The 16,199-nt window shown below is 36.1% G+C and overlaps 1 long non-coding RNA gene across 2 annotated transcripts in view; it reads left to right on the top strand.

Moving 5' to 3' along the window:
- The first annotated feature begins 7,589 nt into the window (after positions 1-7,589).
- Positions 7,590-16,199, top strand: part of LOC129622401 (uncharacterized) — a 32,303-nt gene continuing 23,693 nt past the window's right edge. For both annotated transcript variants that reach the window (XR_008699962.1, XR_008699963.1), the window contains exon 1: positions 7,590-7,746. This is a non-coding gene — a long non-coding RNA (uncharacterized LOC129622401). The remainder of the gene's footprint in view (positions 7,747-16,199) is intronic.

The raw sequence follows: 16,199 nt of genomic DNA, 5'->3' as shown, positions 1-16,199 counted from the left end.
CCATGAATCACTCTACTCCCATGGCTATGCCAAGAGCAACTCCAAGATGGGCCTATAAATCTACCCTCGGTGACCTGCCCTCTAGGTAGGGAAAGTGTGCCTTCTCATTTTGCAGGTCCCTCCAACTGGGGTGAGGGGGATTTCTCTTAAGAAGATCATATGTCCTAAAACTTTACCCATGCCTCTCCTCCTTTCCAGTATTTTTGGAGAAACTAGGCAAGAATTGTCTAAGCAATGATTGGGATTATAGAATCTGCTGAGCAATTTACTAATAAACTCTGAGATAAACATTTAGACCAAACTATAAATGTTGAGAATTTATCCCCTCTTATTACTTTCTACTAGTTGCCAATTCTGGGATAAGAACAGTCATACCCAAAATACTTTCTTCAAGATCTTGCCTATACCTTACATTATTTTATAGAGTTGCAACCATAGCACATATCCAACTTTTAGACAATAATTGATATTCATTCAGTAACTGAACAATACCCCATGGTGTTCTTCTTTAATAAGTTTTAAAAATCTCATTATTAATGTCATAATCTTTGTAGGAAGTTCAGAAACTACAAAGAAAAGTGTATTTTATGATTACTCATTACACAAACCAATGCCTTTTGATTATTAAAAAAAATGATTTAAACAATGAAAAAAATTAAAACCCAAAATTCATGAACAATGGCCACACCAGAAACAAACAAACAAAAGAGTTCAATTTTGACCTAAACTCTATTGATGATACCTTACATTTTTTAATTAAATAGAAAAATGTTAAGGGTAGAACAAACACGATTAGGAAGAAAATAAAGTTCAGTTTAGAAAAAAGCAATTAAGACAGGTTATCTAGTTTATATCTCTAGACCAGGAAAATTATATCCCACGATACTGGAATCTCTTAAAGTGATGGCAAATTTCTAAACCATAAAGAAGAAAATAGTATAAATACTGTGATACACAAAATTCAGGGAAAGATGTATTCCTAAAATACTTGAAAAATAAATTCTACACTGAATTCATCAAAAGTTCAAAATATATTTGTGATTTGACTATCTGCATTATACATAATTCTTACATTTTTGAACTTCAAAAATTCTTAATTTTAATACCAAAAGCTACCTGTGTTTTCTTCACATTATTTTGTGATATCCGTTTATCATATATCACATTATATCTTTATATAGAATCTCTTTGTAGCTGTCTATTAATTTTTTTTCAATTGACACAATCTCTGAAATTTTTATTTTATAAGATTCTAATATTCTTAATGTTTTAAAGTTTATGTTAATTCAATAAGTGAGAAATAGTGCCTTTAAGAGGTAAATAGAACAATGTTCCAGTGTGGAGAGAAGAGAACCTTCCTATACTGTTGTTGGGAATGTAAACTGGTACAGCTACTGTGCAGAACAGTATGGAAATTCCTTAAAAATCTAATCACAGAGCTACCGTATGATCGAGCAATCCCACTACTGGGCATGTATCCAGAGAAAAAAATGGTTCAAAAGGATAAATGCACTCTAATGTTCACTGCAGAGCTGTTTACAATAGCCAAGGCATGGTAGCAACCTAAATGTCCATCAACAGATGAATGGATAAAGAACATCTGGTACATATATACAATGGAACATTATTCAGATATTAAAAAGAATGAAATAGTGCCATTTGCAGCAACATGGAAGGAACTGGATATTATCATACTAACGGAAGTAAGTCAGACAGAGAAAGACAAATATCATATGATCTCACTCATATGTAGAACATGAAAAAAATGATACAAATGAACTTATTTACAAAACAAACACTGACTCACAGACATAGAGAGTGAACTTCTGGTTACCATGGAGGAAGGGTGGAGAGGGGATGGATAGATTGGGAGTTTGGGATTGACTTGTACATACTACTATATATAAAACAGGTAAACAATAAGGAGGACCCACTGTATAGCACAGGAACTCTGTTCTGTAATAACTTAAGTGGGAAAAGAATTGGAAAAAGAACAGATGCATGTATATGTATGACTGAATCACTCTGCTGTACACCTGAAACTAATATAACATTGTTAACTATAATTCAATATAAAATAAAAATTAAAAATAAATAAATAAAAAATAAATTCCTTGCTCCTAAATTTTATGATCCTTTCTAATCTATTTTCCCATGCTGCTGCTAAGTCACTTCAGTCGTGTCTGACTCTGTGCAACCCCATAGACGGCAGCCCACCAGACTCCCCCGTCCCTGGGATTCTTCCAGTAAGACACAGGAGGGGTGACCCGTGAAAGTGAAAGTAAAAGTGAAGTCGCTCAGTGTGTCGGCCCTCGCGACCCATTTCCTTGCTCCTCAATGCATGGGGTGATTAGGCAAGGCGGGTAGGGTGCCACATGACACTCTCCAGTCCAGGTTTTTACTTCTTTTTAAAATTTACTAGCATATATTTGTACTTTTATGCACCAGTAGTTAATATTTGGGTTATTCCTAATATCTTGAAATGGCATGATTAATATGTTTCATAGGTTTTTACTATAATGTCCTCTTTAGCATTGCTATCCTTGGAAGTGCCTAATTCTTCCAGTATCTTCCAACAGTTTTTGTTAACAAATAAAGGATAATTTAAAGAAAATAACCCAGATCATAGGATCAGTTATAGAGGAGGAATTTTACTTGACATCATTTTTATTTAAAAACTGGGCATTTAGATTAAGTATCAATCCATCATTTTCCCATATCAGTTTATGAAAACAAATTAGGTAGATAATTATTTCACTTTTCTATTTTCAATCCATAGTGAAATAGTTATGTACCAATGGAAAAACGTTTCATGTGACTACATAGAGGGGACATATGTATACCTATAGTGGACTCATATTGATGTTTGGCAGAAACCAACACAGTTCTGTAAAGCAAAGATCGTTCAATTAAAAAACAAATAAATTTAAAATTTTCAAAAAAGAAAATGTACCTAATAAGCTTTGGATCCAGTGAAAAAAGTTTTGAAGTAGAATGTTAAAAGTCCTAACTGATTTCTTTCAGCTGTTTATGATAAGCACAGGAAGACAGATAGAGAATTATATAGTTTTCAGACAGAATGTAAAAGAAACATAGAGATTCCAGGACAGTATCTCTAGGCAGCAAGTTCCTCAAAAAAAAAAAGAACAAAAAACAAACAAAAAAAAAACAAGTAGTGCCAGTAAAATATGGCCACAAGATCAAGATCACACCCCAGGTGGGTCTATAAGACGTTGGCAACGTTCAAGGCAGAGGATCAGAGACTCTGTCTCAGCTAAAGGGCTTCTCAGATTCGGATGTTGTCTCACTGCACTCTTGATTCATAGTCCAGAAAGAGAAGACACTGTAGCAAAGGTGATATTTGTAGGTATGGCTTTGCCTCGTGAAGTGGGTCATAAGTTCATTTATAGAACACACGCAGTCTTTTTGAAGAGATGGTACACTAAGACTGACAGAAAAATCAAGACAAAAGGGAAAATGCTGAGACTCTTACGTAGCTGTACACATGACATGGAGGATGGAGCCAAGAACCAGGGAGACATACCCTCAGTGAATAAAATTACCCTCAGTGAATAAAACAAGCCCTGACTGAGGATCATTTCCTTTCCCCAAAGCAGGAGAGCTTGACGGCAAACGTCCACTTACGTTTCACAGTCTATATGAACTAGTGACTATTCTGGGCCTCCCATCTTCCCTTGTTTGATGTGACTGTTGTTTGAAGTGACTACTGTGGTTTTCCTGTCCCCATCTGCTTCCTGTGCACTGAATATGTTGGAAATGGGTGGGTGGAATAATGCCCATTTATTTTCCAGGTCTTCAGAATGACTAGAACCCATGTTGATGGAGTGACACCTAAGGACACAAACTGCAGGCATCTGGACCTGATATATAAAATCCTCTATGTTGAGCCTGAGTCTGATGTTGGAATGGAATCATATGGTGAAGGCAATGTTTTGTTACATGCAGGATTGTATTATGGGTTGTACTGTGTCCTCCTAAGTTACGTTGGTATCTTAACTACCAGTACCTCAGAAATATGATCTTTTTGGAAATAATGTTGTAAATGGAATTAATTAAGATGGGGTCACAGTGGAGTAGGGTGCGTGGCCCCATAATCCATTGTAACTGGTATGAAGAGACGCAAGAGGGAGAACATGGCCATGTGATAATGGAGACAGAGATTACAGGGAAGCATCTGCAAGTCAAAGAACACCGAGGATTTCAACTTCAAGAACCAGAAGAGGCAATGCAGGATACATCTCCTTAGGTTTCAGAAGCACCATGGTCCTGCTCAAAACTTGAATTTTTCTTCTGGCCTCCAGAACTACTGTGAGACGATGAATTCCTACTGATTTAAGTCACCCAGTTAGTGGTATTTCTTATGGCAGCCCTAGGAAACTGATATGGCAGTGTGTGTATTTTTGTCTGTGGGAAAGATATAAATAATCTGTAGCCAGAGGGAGAACTATGGTAGATTAAAAGTGACTATAAATTTTTTGCCACACCTCTCAGTAGGAGGGATAGTTTATTTTTTCCTCCTCTTGAATCTGGCTGACCTTATGATTTTATTTGACCAATAAAATGTGAAGGGGATGATTTTGTTTAACTTCAATGACTTGGTCTTAGAGATCCTCAGTTTCTGCTTTTGTACAATGGGAATATTTTCTCTTTCACCATATAGAGAGAAGCCCAGATTACACAGAGAGATCACATGGAGGGGACCTGAGATAATCTGGTTGATGGCCCCAGAAAAGCTTCATGCTAACACACTAGCATTACCTGTCAGTCATTAGCTGAGCAAGCAATTTTAGACTTTCCAACCAATCACAGCTTGAGGAGACTGAATGAGAAGCATCCAGGTAATCACAGTCAATTTACAGACACCTGAGGAATAATAAGTGAATTTTGTTGCTGTAAGTTAATGGATTTGGGCATTTTGTTATGTATAGCAAACCAAATAGCAACCCAAAATATCTTCATGAACTGAGTGATCATTAGGTATCTGATATTGTGCTGAAAACTTTGTATTCGTTATCTCATTAAATCATCGCCAAAATTTATATATTAGGTATCATTCCCACTTTGGATATAAAGAAAGTGAGATTTGGTGAGGTTAAGTTAGAACATGTCCTGGCTATAAAGGGATTGAGAAAGTAATCCTACAGAGATATGTTAAAATTCGATCTGTGGGCTTACCTATTTTAATGTAATTTTATTAATCAATTATATGAACTTGGTGAGTCATCGACTTTCTCTGTGAATGTTTTTTGCTTTTCTCATTCATAAATGACAACTAACAAAATCTTCACTGTAATCCACAGGTCTATTTTGATAATTTTAGGCATATAGAAAATGACCTGTATAGATTATTTAAAATATATATTTTATCTACAAATGCAAAGTATAAGTACTTTCATTGTGAACTAAAAATGAAGTCTCTTATTTTACTATTTTCATTAGTGTACTTACTGCTCCTTTAATTTTGTGTACATATTTTAGCATCAGAACTGGTGAGAACAACTATTGTCCTCCAATTTGAAGGCAGACAGACTTGGAGGCAACAGAATTGCTTTAGATTTTTTTCACCCCCTGTTTGTTTATTCACAATATACATTAACTTTTAGGTTGTGTTTTCAACCACTAGGAGTATTAGATTGATTCGTGAATTCATTTCTTTGAGCCACATCCCTTTCTTGGAGGGAGCCAAACCACTAGAGCTGAAGATATTTTGTGGTATTAAAACCCACACTCAAATATCCACACAACTGCATCAGCATTAGGAAGATGGCGAGGGCATTAATTCAGAGGATTCAAGTGTGTCAGCTAGCCAATTGAAACCTGGTACTGAGGATATGGTTTTTCTGCTTGTTCCCAGGAGACAAGTGTTCACTGAAATGTATTCACTGAAGAAGTGTTTGTTTTCTTCAGGAAAGCAGTCAGCTTAAGAAGGCATTGTTGTTTACAGTTTTCAACTGCAGCCAATATTACACAAAATACAAACACATTGAAGACCAGTGTTTTATTTTATTACCTCATTGTTGCCATGGTTCCACTTCATGAAGACAAAACAACATTGCCCTTCAGACCAAATGGGTTATTATGTAAAAGGGTAAATAGGTAAAATTATACAAATACATGTATGTTTGTAGGTACAGACTCAAGTATAGGTACTGAAGTAGAGATAGAGGTAATGATATAATCAGAAACAGCTCAAAATAATATCTTATCACTAATGAATTCTGCTAGTTTTCTTTCTGAACTGGTTCTTCACACTGATATCCCCTTAATGGACACTCTCTCCTCTTGTCTAGGCTTTAAGGATCAGCAATCACCTTGACATAGAGTCTTGTGCAGTCCAAGTACCTCCTCCTAGTCTCCACACACATCACCTGCACCAGTCAGGATAGATTTCTCATTGTCCCTCAGAAAAGTTATGTATGATTTTGCCTATGCAACTTTGCTCTTATAACTATATCCTCCTTGTCTGGAATGATCTATTTACTTCTCTACACTTGCATAAGACAAACTGAATTCAAGCTCCATAAAGCCTGCAATAAATTTTCTTTCTTTCACTTGTTTTTTTCCTTCTCTGAAATTCTGTAGCACTCATTGCCTCAACCACTCTCTTGGCATTTTGCCCTGAATTTTTACTTATCATTTTATGTATAGATCCTGTTACCCCAAAGAGCTTGTCAGGCCTTTAAGAGCAGAAATCATGTCTCATAACTGTTTGTCTTCATTGCCTAATATAGAAAGCCCTGTGGGTAGTGTGTTCATGATTAACATTTGATGTTGATGATTTTAATAAATTTTGGTTATTCACAGATCATATGTTATACTTAAGTTCCTGGTCTGTCACGTTTTTTCATTAGATGGTTTCTTTGTCACGATTACATGTTAACAGAGGCTAAGCAACTGCAGATACTTTGGTCCAAAATCATTTTTCTTACAATGAACTATTAAATAGAAGCAGGCAGAAAGAGTTCTTGACTAAATAAGAAGATATTTACAAAACAAGAGAGCTAGACAGAGTTCAAGCTAGAGGGCAATTGTCTAAAAGAAATTTGTACTAAAAATGCTGTGAAAATAAACCTCTGATTGTTGGAACCACACAGAGTCAGACACGACTGAAGTGACTTAGCAGCAGCAGCAGGTTTTTCTAGGCTTACTTTATATGTCCTTTCTTAGGAGGACCTAAGCACTAGAAGATTTGTGCTATTTCTTTATAGATTGAGCTAGAACATATAGGGGCCTGTTTCCTTTTTCCCTTGAGACATATTCTTTCCTTGTGTGAATGTGTCAGGCTTACATAAAATATTCTTTTGCCTTAAGCACCCAAACTTTAACTACAATCTCACTCCAACTTTAAAACCCTCAGTATATTATCTGTGATTGCCCATTTAATAATTCCTAATAAGCCATTCTAGAGTGGTGTGACATGCAGAATAATGGTCCACCAAAGATTTCTACATCTTAATCCCCAAGATTGTAGATAGACTACAGAGCAAGGAGGAAATCCTATTAGAGCTGCTAATAGAATTAAGGTTGCTAATCGGCTGATTTTGAAATGGAATACTGACCCTGGATTATCTGGGTGGGTCAGATGTCCTCACAAGAACACTTACAGAAGAGAGGATACCAGAGAGATGGCGTTGTAGGAAAGATTCACCCCAATGTTGCTTGCTTTGAAGATGGAGAAATAGCCCCATGAGTTAAAGGTGGGCAGTCTCTGCAAGCTGGAAAAAGGTAGGAATTAACTTCCCCTTTATGACCTCCAGAAGGAATGTGGCCCTGTCAACACAGTGATTTTATTTTATTTTCCTTTTTTGTTTGTTTATTTGGTGCATTTAAAAAATTTTATTTATTTATTTAATTGGTAGAAAATTTCTTTACAATTTTTTGTTGGCCATGTAACAATGTGAATCAGCCATTATTATATATATGTGTGTGTGTGTATATATATATATATATATATACACATATATATATATATATCCCTTCCCTCCTGAGAGTCCCTCCTCTTCCCCCTCTACCCACCCCTCCCCACCTTTCCTCTCTTATATGTCATCACAGAGACCAGCTGGGCTCCCTGCATTATTTAGCAACTCTCCACTATTTAAACATGATAGTGTTTATATGTCAAGTCATGTCCAACTCTTTGCAACCCCATGGAGTATAGCCCACCATGCTCCTTTGTCCGTGCAGATTCTCTAGGCAAGAATACTGGAGTGGGATGCCATGCCCTTCTCCAGGGGATCTTCCCAACCCAGGAATCAAATCCGGGTCTCCTGCATTGCAGGCGGATTCTTCACCATCTGAGCCACCAGGGAAGCCCATATGTCAATGCAACTTTCTCAATTCATCACACCCTCACCTTCTCCCACTGTGTACACAAGTGATTTTAGCTTGGGGACATCTGTTTTAGACTTCTAACCTCCAGAATTATTAGAAAATAAATTTGTGTTGTGTTGTTTTAAGCCACTAAACTGGCAGTTATCTGTAATAGCAGCAACAGGAAACTAATACACGTGGTAATTTCACTGATAGCTTGAATGGTCTCCTAACAATGGGAAAGAAAAAGAACTCCAGTTCCTATTTCACAGGTCTTTTATAGATTAGTATTTTCCCCTTAAATTCCATTTCCTCACTATAGTCTTAGCGCTTCCAGATCTTTAAAGTTCTTTCACGTCCATTATCTCACTAAAACCTCACATCATGGCTGTCCAGTTGCTCTTACAGGGATTACTATTTACATTTAACTGATGAAGATATTGAAGATGTAGAAATTCAAAAACTCACAGTCATGATCCAATAGAGTTCAGTCTAAAAGAAAGAGCAGAGAGAAATGAAACAAACATATGGAATTCAAAAATACTATTTGTTCTTTCTTCATTTCTAAGTCACCTAAGAATTAATATAACCCTTTATCATTTTTTGTCCCATTGTGTAATTACTCCCAGGACTTCCCTGGTGGTTTAGATGGTAAAGAATCTGCCTGCAATGCAGGAGAACTAGGTTTGATCTCTGGGTTGGGAAGATCCCCTGGAGAAGGAAATGGCTACCCACTCCAATGTTCTTGCTTGGAGAATTCCATGGACAGAGGAGTCTGGCAGGCTAGTCCACCGGGTTACAAAGAGTAAGACATGACTAAGTGACTAATACATTTAGAAGAGTGAGAGGGATCACTTCCATAAAGAATTTTAAAATTTAGAAAGGGAAATTAGTGATTAGTCCTGATCTGTAGTAATTTCATAATTCATTCAGGGACCACCCTTGTCTACCTCTTAACCCACATTGCATGCTGTTCCTGCCCTTTATGTTTTAACCTCACCAGCCTTTCTTTCTGCATTGTGACACACTGACCTCTTTACCACCTCAGAGATTATGTATTAACACTTCATGTTTCTTTTACCCAGTTTTTTCTATGCTTGGGTCTTTTCTTTTAGCTTAAAGTTTACTTCTCATTCCTTTCCTATCACCCTGCCTAGAGTGGACAGTGCTTCCTAGCAAGAGTTTAATTTTCTTTTTAGCACTTCCACTTATTCTTTTATTTTCTATCTCCTCCCTTTTACTAGAATAGTAAACTGTGGAAGCAAGAGTCTTCTCTATGCTGTTCACTAATATATCCACAAGGCTTAGACTATTGCCAGGAAAATATTAACTTCTTGTTGAAGGAATGAATAGTTGCCACACATTCTTGGTGCTTCTGATACTATCGTTAGATCCAATAAACTGAGCTGATGAGTAGTCCTGATGGGTCTAAGGAATAAAGAACAATGTTTAGAAAAGTCAGATGTTAGTAATGAACATTGCAACTTTTCCTACTAAGAATCCATTTGGCTCAGGGATGTATAAAACTGGATAAAATTATTGTTAAATATGTAGTGAAACTGAGTTGGGCAATAGAAACAGACACTTCCTTCCATTCCTTCCATTATATCTATGCTGACATAGATATAATTGTATAAAGCAAAAAAAAAAATTTTGTGCAATATCCAGCACAAATGTATGATGTATGTTGCCCCTGATGACAATGAATTAGGGACTAAAGCGACTACGCATTCACCCATGGCAATTTGCCAGGCTTTTACCATGTGATTTGTTGTCACAGGTGAGTACTGTTAAGATTCACAGGCTCCACTATCTTCACCTTAGAATGATTTAAAAAAGCATAGCTCTCTTCAAGTTTGTACAAATAAGACATCTTTTAAATAGAATTCACAAAACACAATTATTTAGAGAAGAAAATAAGCCATACCCTATGATATAAGCCATAACTATCTAGTCATAGCTATTGTTATCCTTTTGATGCTGAGTCTGGCAATCTTTCCTCTGTGTGTATGTACATGCATGCACAAATACATCTGTTTATTCCTAAAATGTGCCAAGTATCTGACAGATTTTTCTTGAGTAAATAAATAAAGTAATGAATAACTGACTGACTACTGGTGACTTCAGTTTGACATTGAGAATATCAGTTGTTTCAAAGATTAGCCAGTTGTTCCACTTACACTGTCAGTATTTCACTACTCTGCTTTATTCATTTGAATTTTATTTGGCTACTCCAAGCCTTAAGCTTTTAATTTATCCATCCAGTTCTGTTTAAATGCAAGAGTTCCCCAAACTCAATTTAGTAAAAAATAAAACCTACTGAAATATAGCAGACAAATAATAAGGCTGAATTTCTTTTCCTCACATTTATTCTAAGGGAAGTATTTGTTGAACATAAAATAAAGCTTATCTCAATAGATACACTTTATGATACATACTCTTGACAAACTAGAAATGTAAGTGAATTTCCACAAAATGAAATAAGGGAGCTATGGAGAACTTTGCACTAACATTAAATTTAATGGTGAAAAATAGAAAGTTTTTACTCTAAAAATTGGAAAATTTGGAAACAATGAATACTGGCCGAGAATCACTTTTATTCATCCCTGCATTGGTGGTTCTGTGGCATTCAGTGGCTCAGTTGTGTCCAACTCTTGTGTGACCCTATGGACTGTAACCCACTAGACTCCTCTGTCCATGGGATTTTTCTGGCATAAATACTGGAATGGGTTTCCATTTCCTCTCCCAGGGGCACTGGTGGTCCATGGCAGGTGAAATAAATGCAAGGTATAGAGATGAGAAAGAGAGAAGTAAAATCAATTCTACATGCAGACAGCATGATTTTCTCTGCAGAAAATCTTAAGTAATCTACCAAAAATAGAGAGAGAAAACTACTAAAATTAAGCAATGGATTTAAGAAGTTTAAGGAATAAATGTCAATGTACAAATATCAGTTGCCCTTTTATATATGAGTAACAGTTAAAATGATGAAATCAATATGATTTATAGTAGCATGGAAAATCATAAAATGTGCAAAGATAAATTTAGTCTAAGTTGTACAAACTTCTTCACTTAAAACTACAAAATACTGCTTCTAAGAGATATTAAATAAATGTAAATAAACAGAGAGGTCTATCATATTTATAGCTTGCAAAACTCAAAATTGATAAAAAGTCAATATTCTCCAAATTGATTTACAGATATTATTCAATCACAGTAAGAAACTCAGAGCACTTTTTATGGATAGAAATGGACAAGTCTAATTCTGAAATATATGTGGAAATACAAAGGACATGTATAGTGTAAAAAAAAAAAAACTTGAAAATAAATATCAAGGTTGGAGGATCTACATTACCTGATTTCAAGAAGTATTATAAAACTATGCTAATTAAGATAGCATATTGTTGATGTAAAAATAAACAAACAGATAAATGGAGCAAAATAAGGAAGCAAAAAATAAATTTATATACATATCCAATTAATTGATTTTTAATTGGGCTTCCCTGGTGGCTCAGCTGGTAAAGGATCTATCTGCCTGCAATGTGGGAGACCCGGGTTTGATCCCTGCATTGGGAAGATCCCCTGGAGAAGGGAAAGGCTTCCCACTCCAGTATTCTGGCCTGGAGAATTCCATGGACTGTATAGTCCATGGGGTTGCAAAGAGTTGGACACGACTGAGTGAATTTCACTTTCAATTAATTGATTTTAGGCAAAGGTATGAAAATGATTTAATGAGGAAAGGGAAGGAATGGTCTTCAACAAATGATACTTGAACAACTGCATATCTATATCCTGTGATGTCTACCTTGCACCATACAAAAACATTAATTTGGGATTGAATCAGTGACCCAAATGAATAAGCTAAGACTATCAATCTTCTGGGAACAAACATAAGAGAATAACTTCATGGCATGTGGTTTCTTCAATAAAGCAGAGAGTAATTACTGGGAGAAGAAAAAATAACTGATAAAATGCTAATGATCAAAATTAAAGTTTTGCTCATCAAAACAAAGCATTATTAAGAAAGGAATTGACCAGTCATAGGCTGGGAGAAAATATTAATTATACATATAACTGAAAGAGAACTCTTTGCAGACTATATAAATAATGGTTACAAATCAACAATAAGACAAACAACCCAATTACAATAAGCAAAGAATTGAACAGACTCTTCACCAGGGGAGATTTACAGGTGGCCAATAAACATATGAAAAAATGCTCAACATGATTTGTCATCTGAGGAATGCATATTAAAATAACAACGAAATGTCACTGTACCACCTCTAGAATGAACAATATTCAAGTTGAGTAATAATACCAAATACTGGAAAAGATATGGAATAACCAAAACTCTCATACAATGCTTTAGTCATAGTTGCAAAGAAAAAAAACAGTAGGTAAATGTATAAAACAAATTGTGGTATATTCGTATAATTTAGTGCTTCTCACAAATGTAGATGCATACAACATGGGTGAATCTCAAAAACATGCTGCTTGAAGAAATACAGACACAGAAGAGTACAGACTAAGTGATTCCTTCTATATGAAATTTTAAAATAGGTAAAACTAAAATAAGAATAGTGATTGCCTCTGGGTGCAGGGCAGAGAATGAACAGTAAGGTACATGATGGAATTTCCTAGAGGTGATGACAACATTCTATATTTTGTTAAGAGTAAGGGTCCAAAACCTCATCTAACTATACATTTAGCATCAGGGAATTTCATTATATTTAAATTATGCCTCAATTTATACAAAATTTAAAATGTGGAGATAGTATTTCAAATGAATAGGTTCAAATTGTCTCAAATTGATGTTTCAAGACACACAATTTTATAATGGATTTTTAAGTCACTAAGTTTATTGGATATTAAATGAAACAATTAAAGAGGTCAAGTAGTTGAATATATTGCTTTCACCTGTATCAGGAATGTTTTGGTTACAAGAAACAGAAAACTTACTAAGCTGCCTGTTAATCATTCCAGGCATGATTCAGCTTAAAATCTCAGACTCTGTCCTTCTTTTTGAAATATGATTGGTGGCCCTCCAGGAAGACACATTAAGAAAGATGAGAAGCAAAAACTTTTTCATTGAAGTCTTTATTTTTATCAGGGTATGGAAGCCCTCAGCAAAACAAAACAAACAAACAAAAACCTCCTCTTCTTGTCTAGAACTTTGTCCACGCCAGACCATTTTCAATAGGTCTAGAATAGGATTATTGGGATTGTTTTGAAACATCCTTTCAAGTTGTAGCTCAGTCAGTAAAATAATCTGTCTGCAGTTCAGGAGACTTGGGATCGATCCCTGGGTTGGGAAGATCTCCTGGAGAAGGAAATGGCAACCCACTCCAGTATTCTTGCCTGGAAAATCTCATGGACAGAGAAGCCTGGTGGGCTGCAGTACATGGGGTTGCAAAGAGTGGGCCACGACTGAGCGACTAACACTTACTTTCTTACTTACTTACTTCAAGCCTATGCAAAAGCTTTCCTTTTTGAGATCAAGGCATCTCCTCATCCTACCTGTAACATCAGGGTTCATTTCATAGAAAGGAATTAGAGGATGGGAATAATTGTGGGTTGACAATGAACAGTGTCTGACATATATATCCCTTTCCTAACTTCTGTTAAAATGAGTAATTTCCATTATTATATAAATGTATGTATATACATATAAACACATCATATATATCTATATATGTATATATATACACATATATATGTATATATATTTCCCAGTGTAGACAGAGTTCAGCTGTTACAATCTCTTTCTATTCTCTATTCTTTTAATCATTGACATGACATAATTTAATTATTGGTTAAATTTGGGAGGAATTAACAGATTATGCTTAGTTCAGCAGTGACTTTCTGTTTTAGAAGAACTGACTGAAGGTAACACCTAACCTGTTGCTCCACCAGGGGAGACTCTATCTCAGTGGGAAAATGTTGTAGGAAAAGGTAGCCCTTCCCAGGTATCAAGGTCTTCCAGTCTTCTCAGGTATCAAGACTGTTTAACTTCAGCCCCTTCTGGAGTTCTATATTAGCCCTCTAGACTCCTATACCTAAGCTAATTTTTCTAACTAAGCATTTATAAGCAATAAGGTTGATGTTGTTTGTTTTAGTCACTAAGTCATGTCTGACTCTTTTGGGACCCAATGGACTGTAGCCCACCAGGCTCTCTGTCCATAGAACTTCCCAGGCAAGAATACTGGAGCAGGTTGCCACTTCCTTCTCCAGGGATCTTGCTGACCCACGGATTGAACCTGGGTCTCCTGCATTGGCAGGCAAGTTCTTTACCACTGAGCCACTAGGTAATAAAGTTAATAGCTACCCTCTTTATTAATGTCCAATGTGTTCAGAACTTGAGAAAGGAAGAAGGAAGCTGCTGCTGCTGCTGCTAAGTCTCCTAAAAAGTGTTAACATTTGGTTCACTGGCTATAGGATTGAGAATTAAATAAGGAGTATATTTCTGATGCAAAGAGTACATTAGAGAAGATTTTGATGGGATGATGACCATCTCTTTAGCCATGGACTTTCATTTTCCACCGCATATTCTGACCTTAAGAGTTTTTTAGAGGTTTATAATCAGTTTTTAGCTGCTATGGCTTGGCCTCACATTGCAGACTAGGCTATGGCTGGCTTAATTTTTTAAGGTTGTGGAGGTCTTAAGCAAGGACACAAAACGTCCTGACAAAAGCAAGAGAGTCCCAGCAGAGGTACATGGCTCATATGTGTATCTTTACCACAGGTACATGGGAATCACAAAGTTGACTGGGCAAAACTTCGCTATGCCCAAGTGGCCTCCGTGGGCCTTTAACAGGTGCATGTGATCACAGTTTAATTCACAGACTGGGCTTTTTGTAACTGAACTATCTGTGGCAAAGATTGTATCACAGGAAGAACAGAATCTTGATATGCTTCCTTGGTATTGGTGGGTATAAAATATTTGCTGCATTGAAATATTAAGTAAGACAAGTTTCTATAGTTCTATGATTTACAGTTCTCAGAAGTTAAAGTCTTAGTGCCAGGCAGAAAAGCATTGCTAGATGACTGCTCCAGATTTTATCATCTATTCAGAGATAAGGAGATGCTATTGGAGGAATTAATTTTCTTTAATGCAGTTTATATACATATATATGTATATGTGTGTATATATGAGAATGACTAATTCTCAAAGAACTAGTGTACATATTTCAAGATGATTCAGTTATCGTAGGTGGTATGCCAGTGCCCTGAGAGAACATGTTTCACAAGTATAGGGATTGAAAAGTAGAAGAAAGATAGTGTGCTGAGGGACATAAGGTAGAAGTCTTGCTTTTCTCCAATCCTCTAGGGCAGAGGTATCACACTATAGCCAACAGGCCAAATCGGACTGCCAGCTGATTTTATGAATAAAGTTTTATTGGCACAAACCATACCCATTAGTCCAAGATATCTTTCCCTCCACATTGCCAGAGTTAAATAGCATGGTGAGATTATATGACCCCTTGACTTTTTATGGAAAAGTTTGCCAACCCCACCTAGAAGAGGGCAATGATTCTAAAACTTCAGCACGGCACTAGAATTATCTGGAGGACTTGTTAACATACAGATTGTCAAGCTTTCCCTTCAAAGTTTCTGATTCAGATGCTCCTGTTAGGCCAATAATTTGCATTTCTAGCAAATTCCCAGGGATACAGATGCTTCTCATCTGGGGACTGTACTTTGATAACCACTTTCCTAAGAACAAGCTTCTGTAATTTCTATAATTGCTTAGAGTGATGACAGTTAAACCAAATGTGAAGATATGACGAAAAAGCTTAGGTTTAAGTATCAATCACAAGGGGGAGTGACAATAACTGAAAAGGAAAGAAAAGAATAGAGAAAAAGAATGG

The sequence above is a fragment of the Bubalus kerabau genome, chromosome 11 (assembly GCF_029407905.1).
Source record: "Bubalus kerabau isolate K-KA32 ecotype Philippines breed swamp buffalo chromosome 11, PCC_UOA_SB_1v2, whole genome shotgun sequence".
NCBI classification, from domain to species: domain Eukaryota; kingdom Metazoa; phylum Chordata; class Mammalia; order Artiodactyla; family Bovidae; genus Bubalus; species Bubalus kerabau.
The sequence above is the reverse complement of the archived record's forward strand: the minus strand, read 5'-3'. Positions and strand labels throughout refer to the sequence as shown.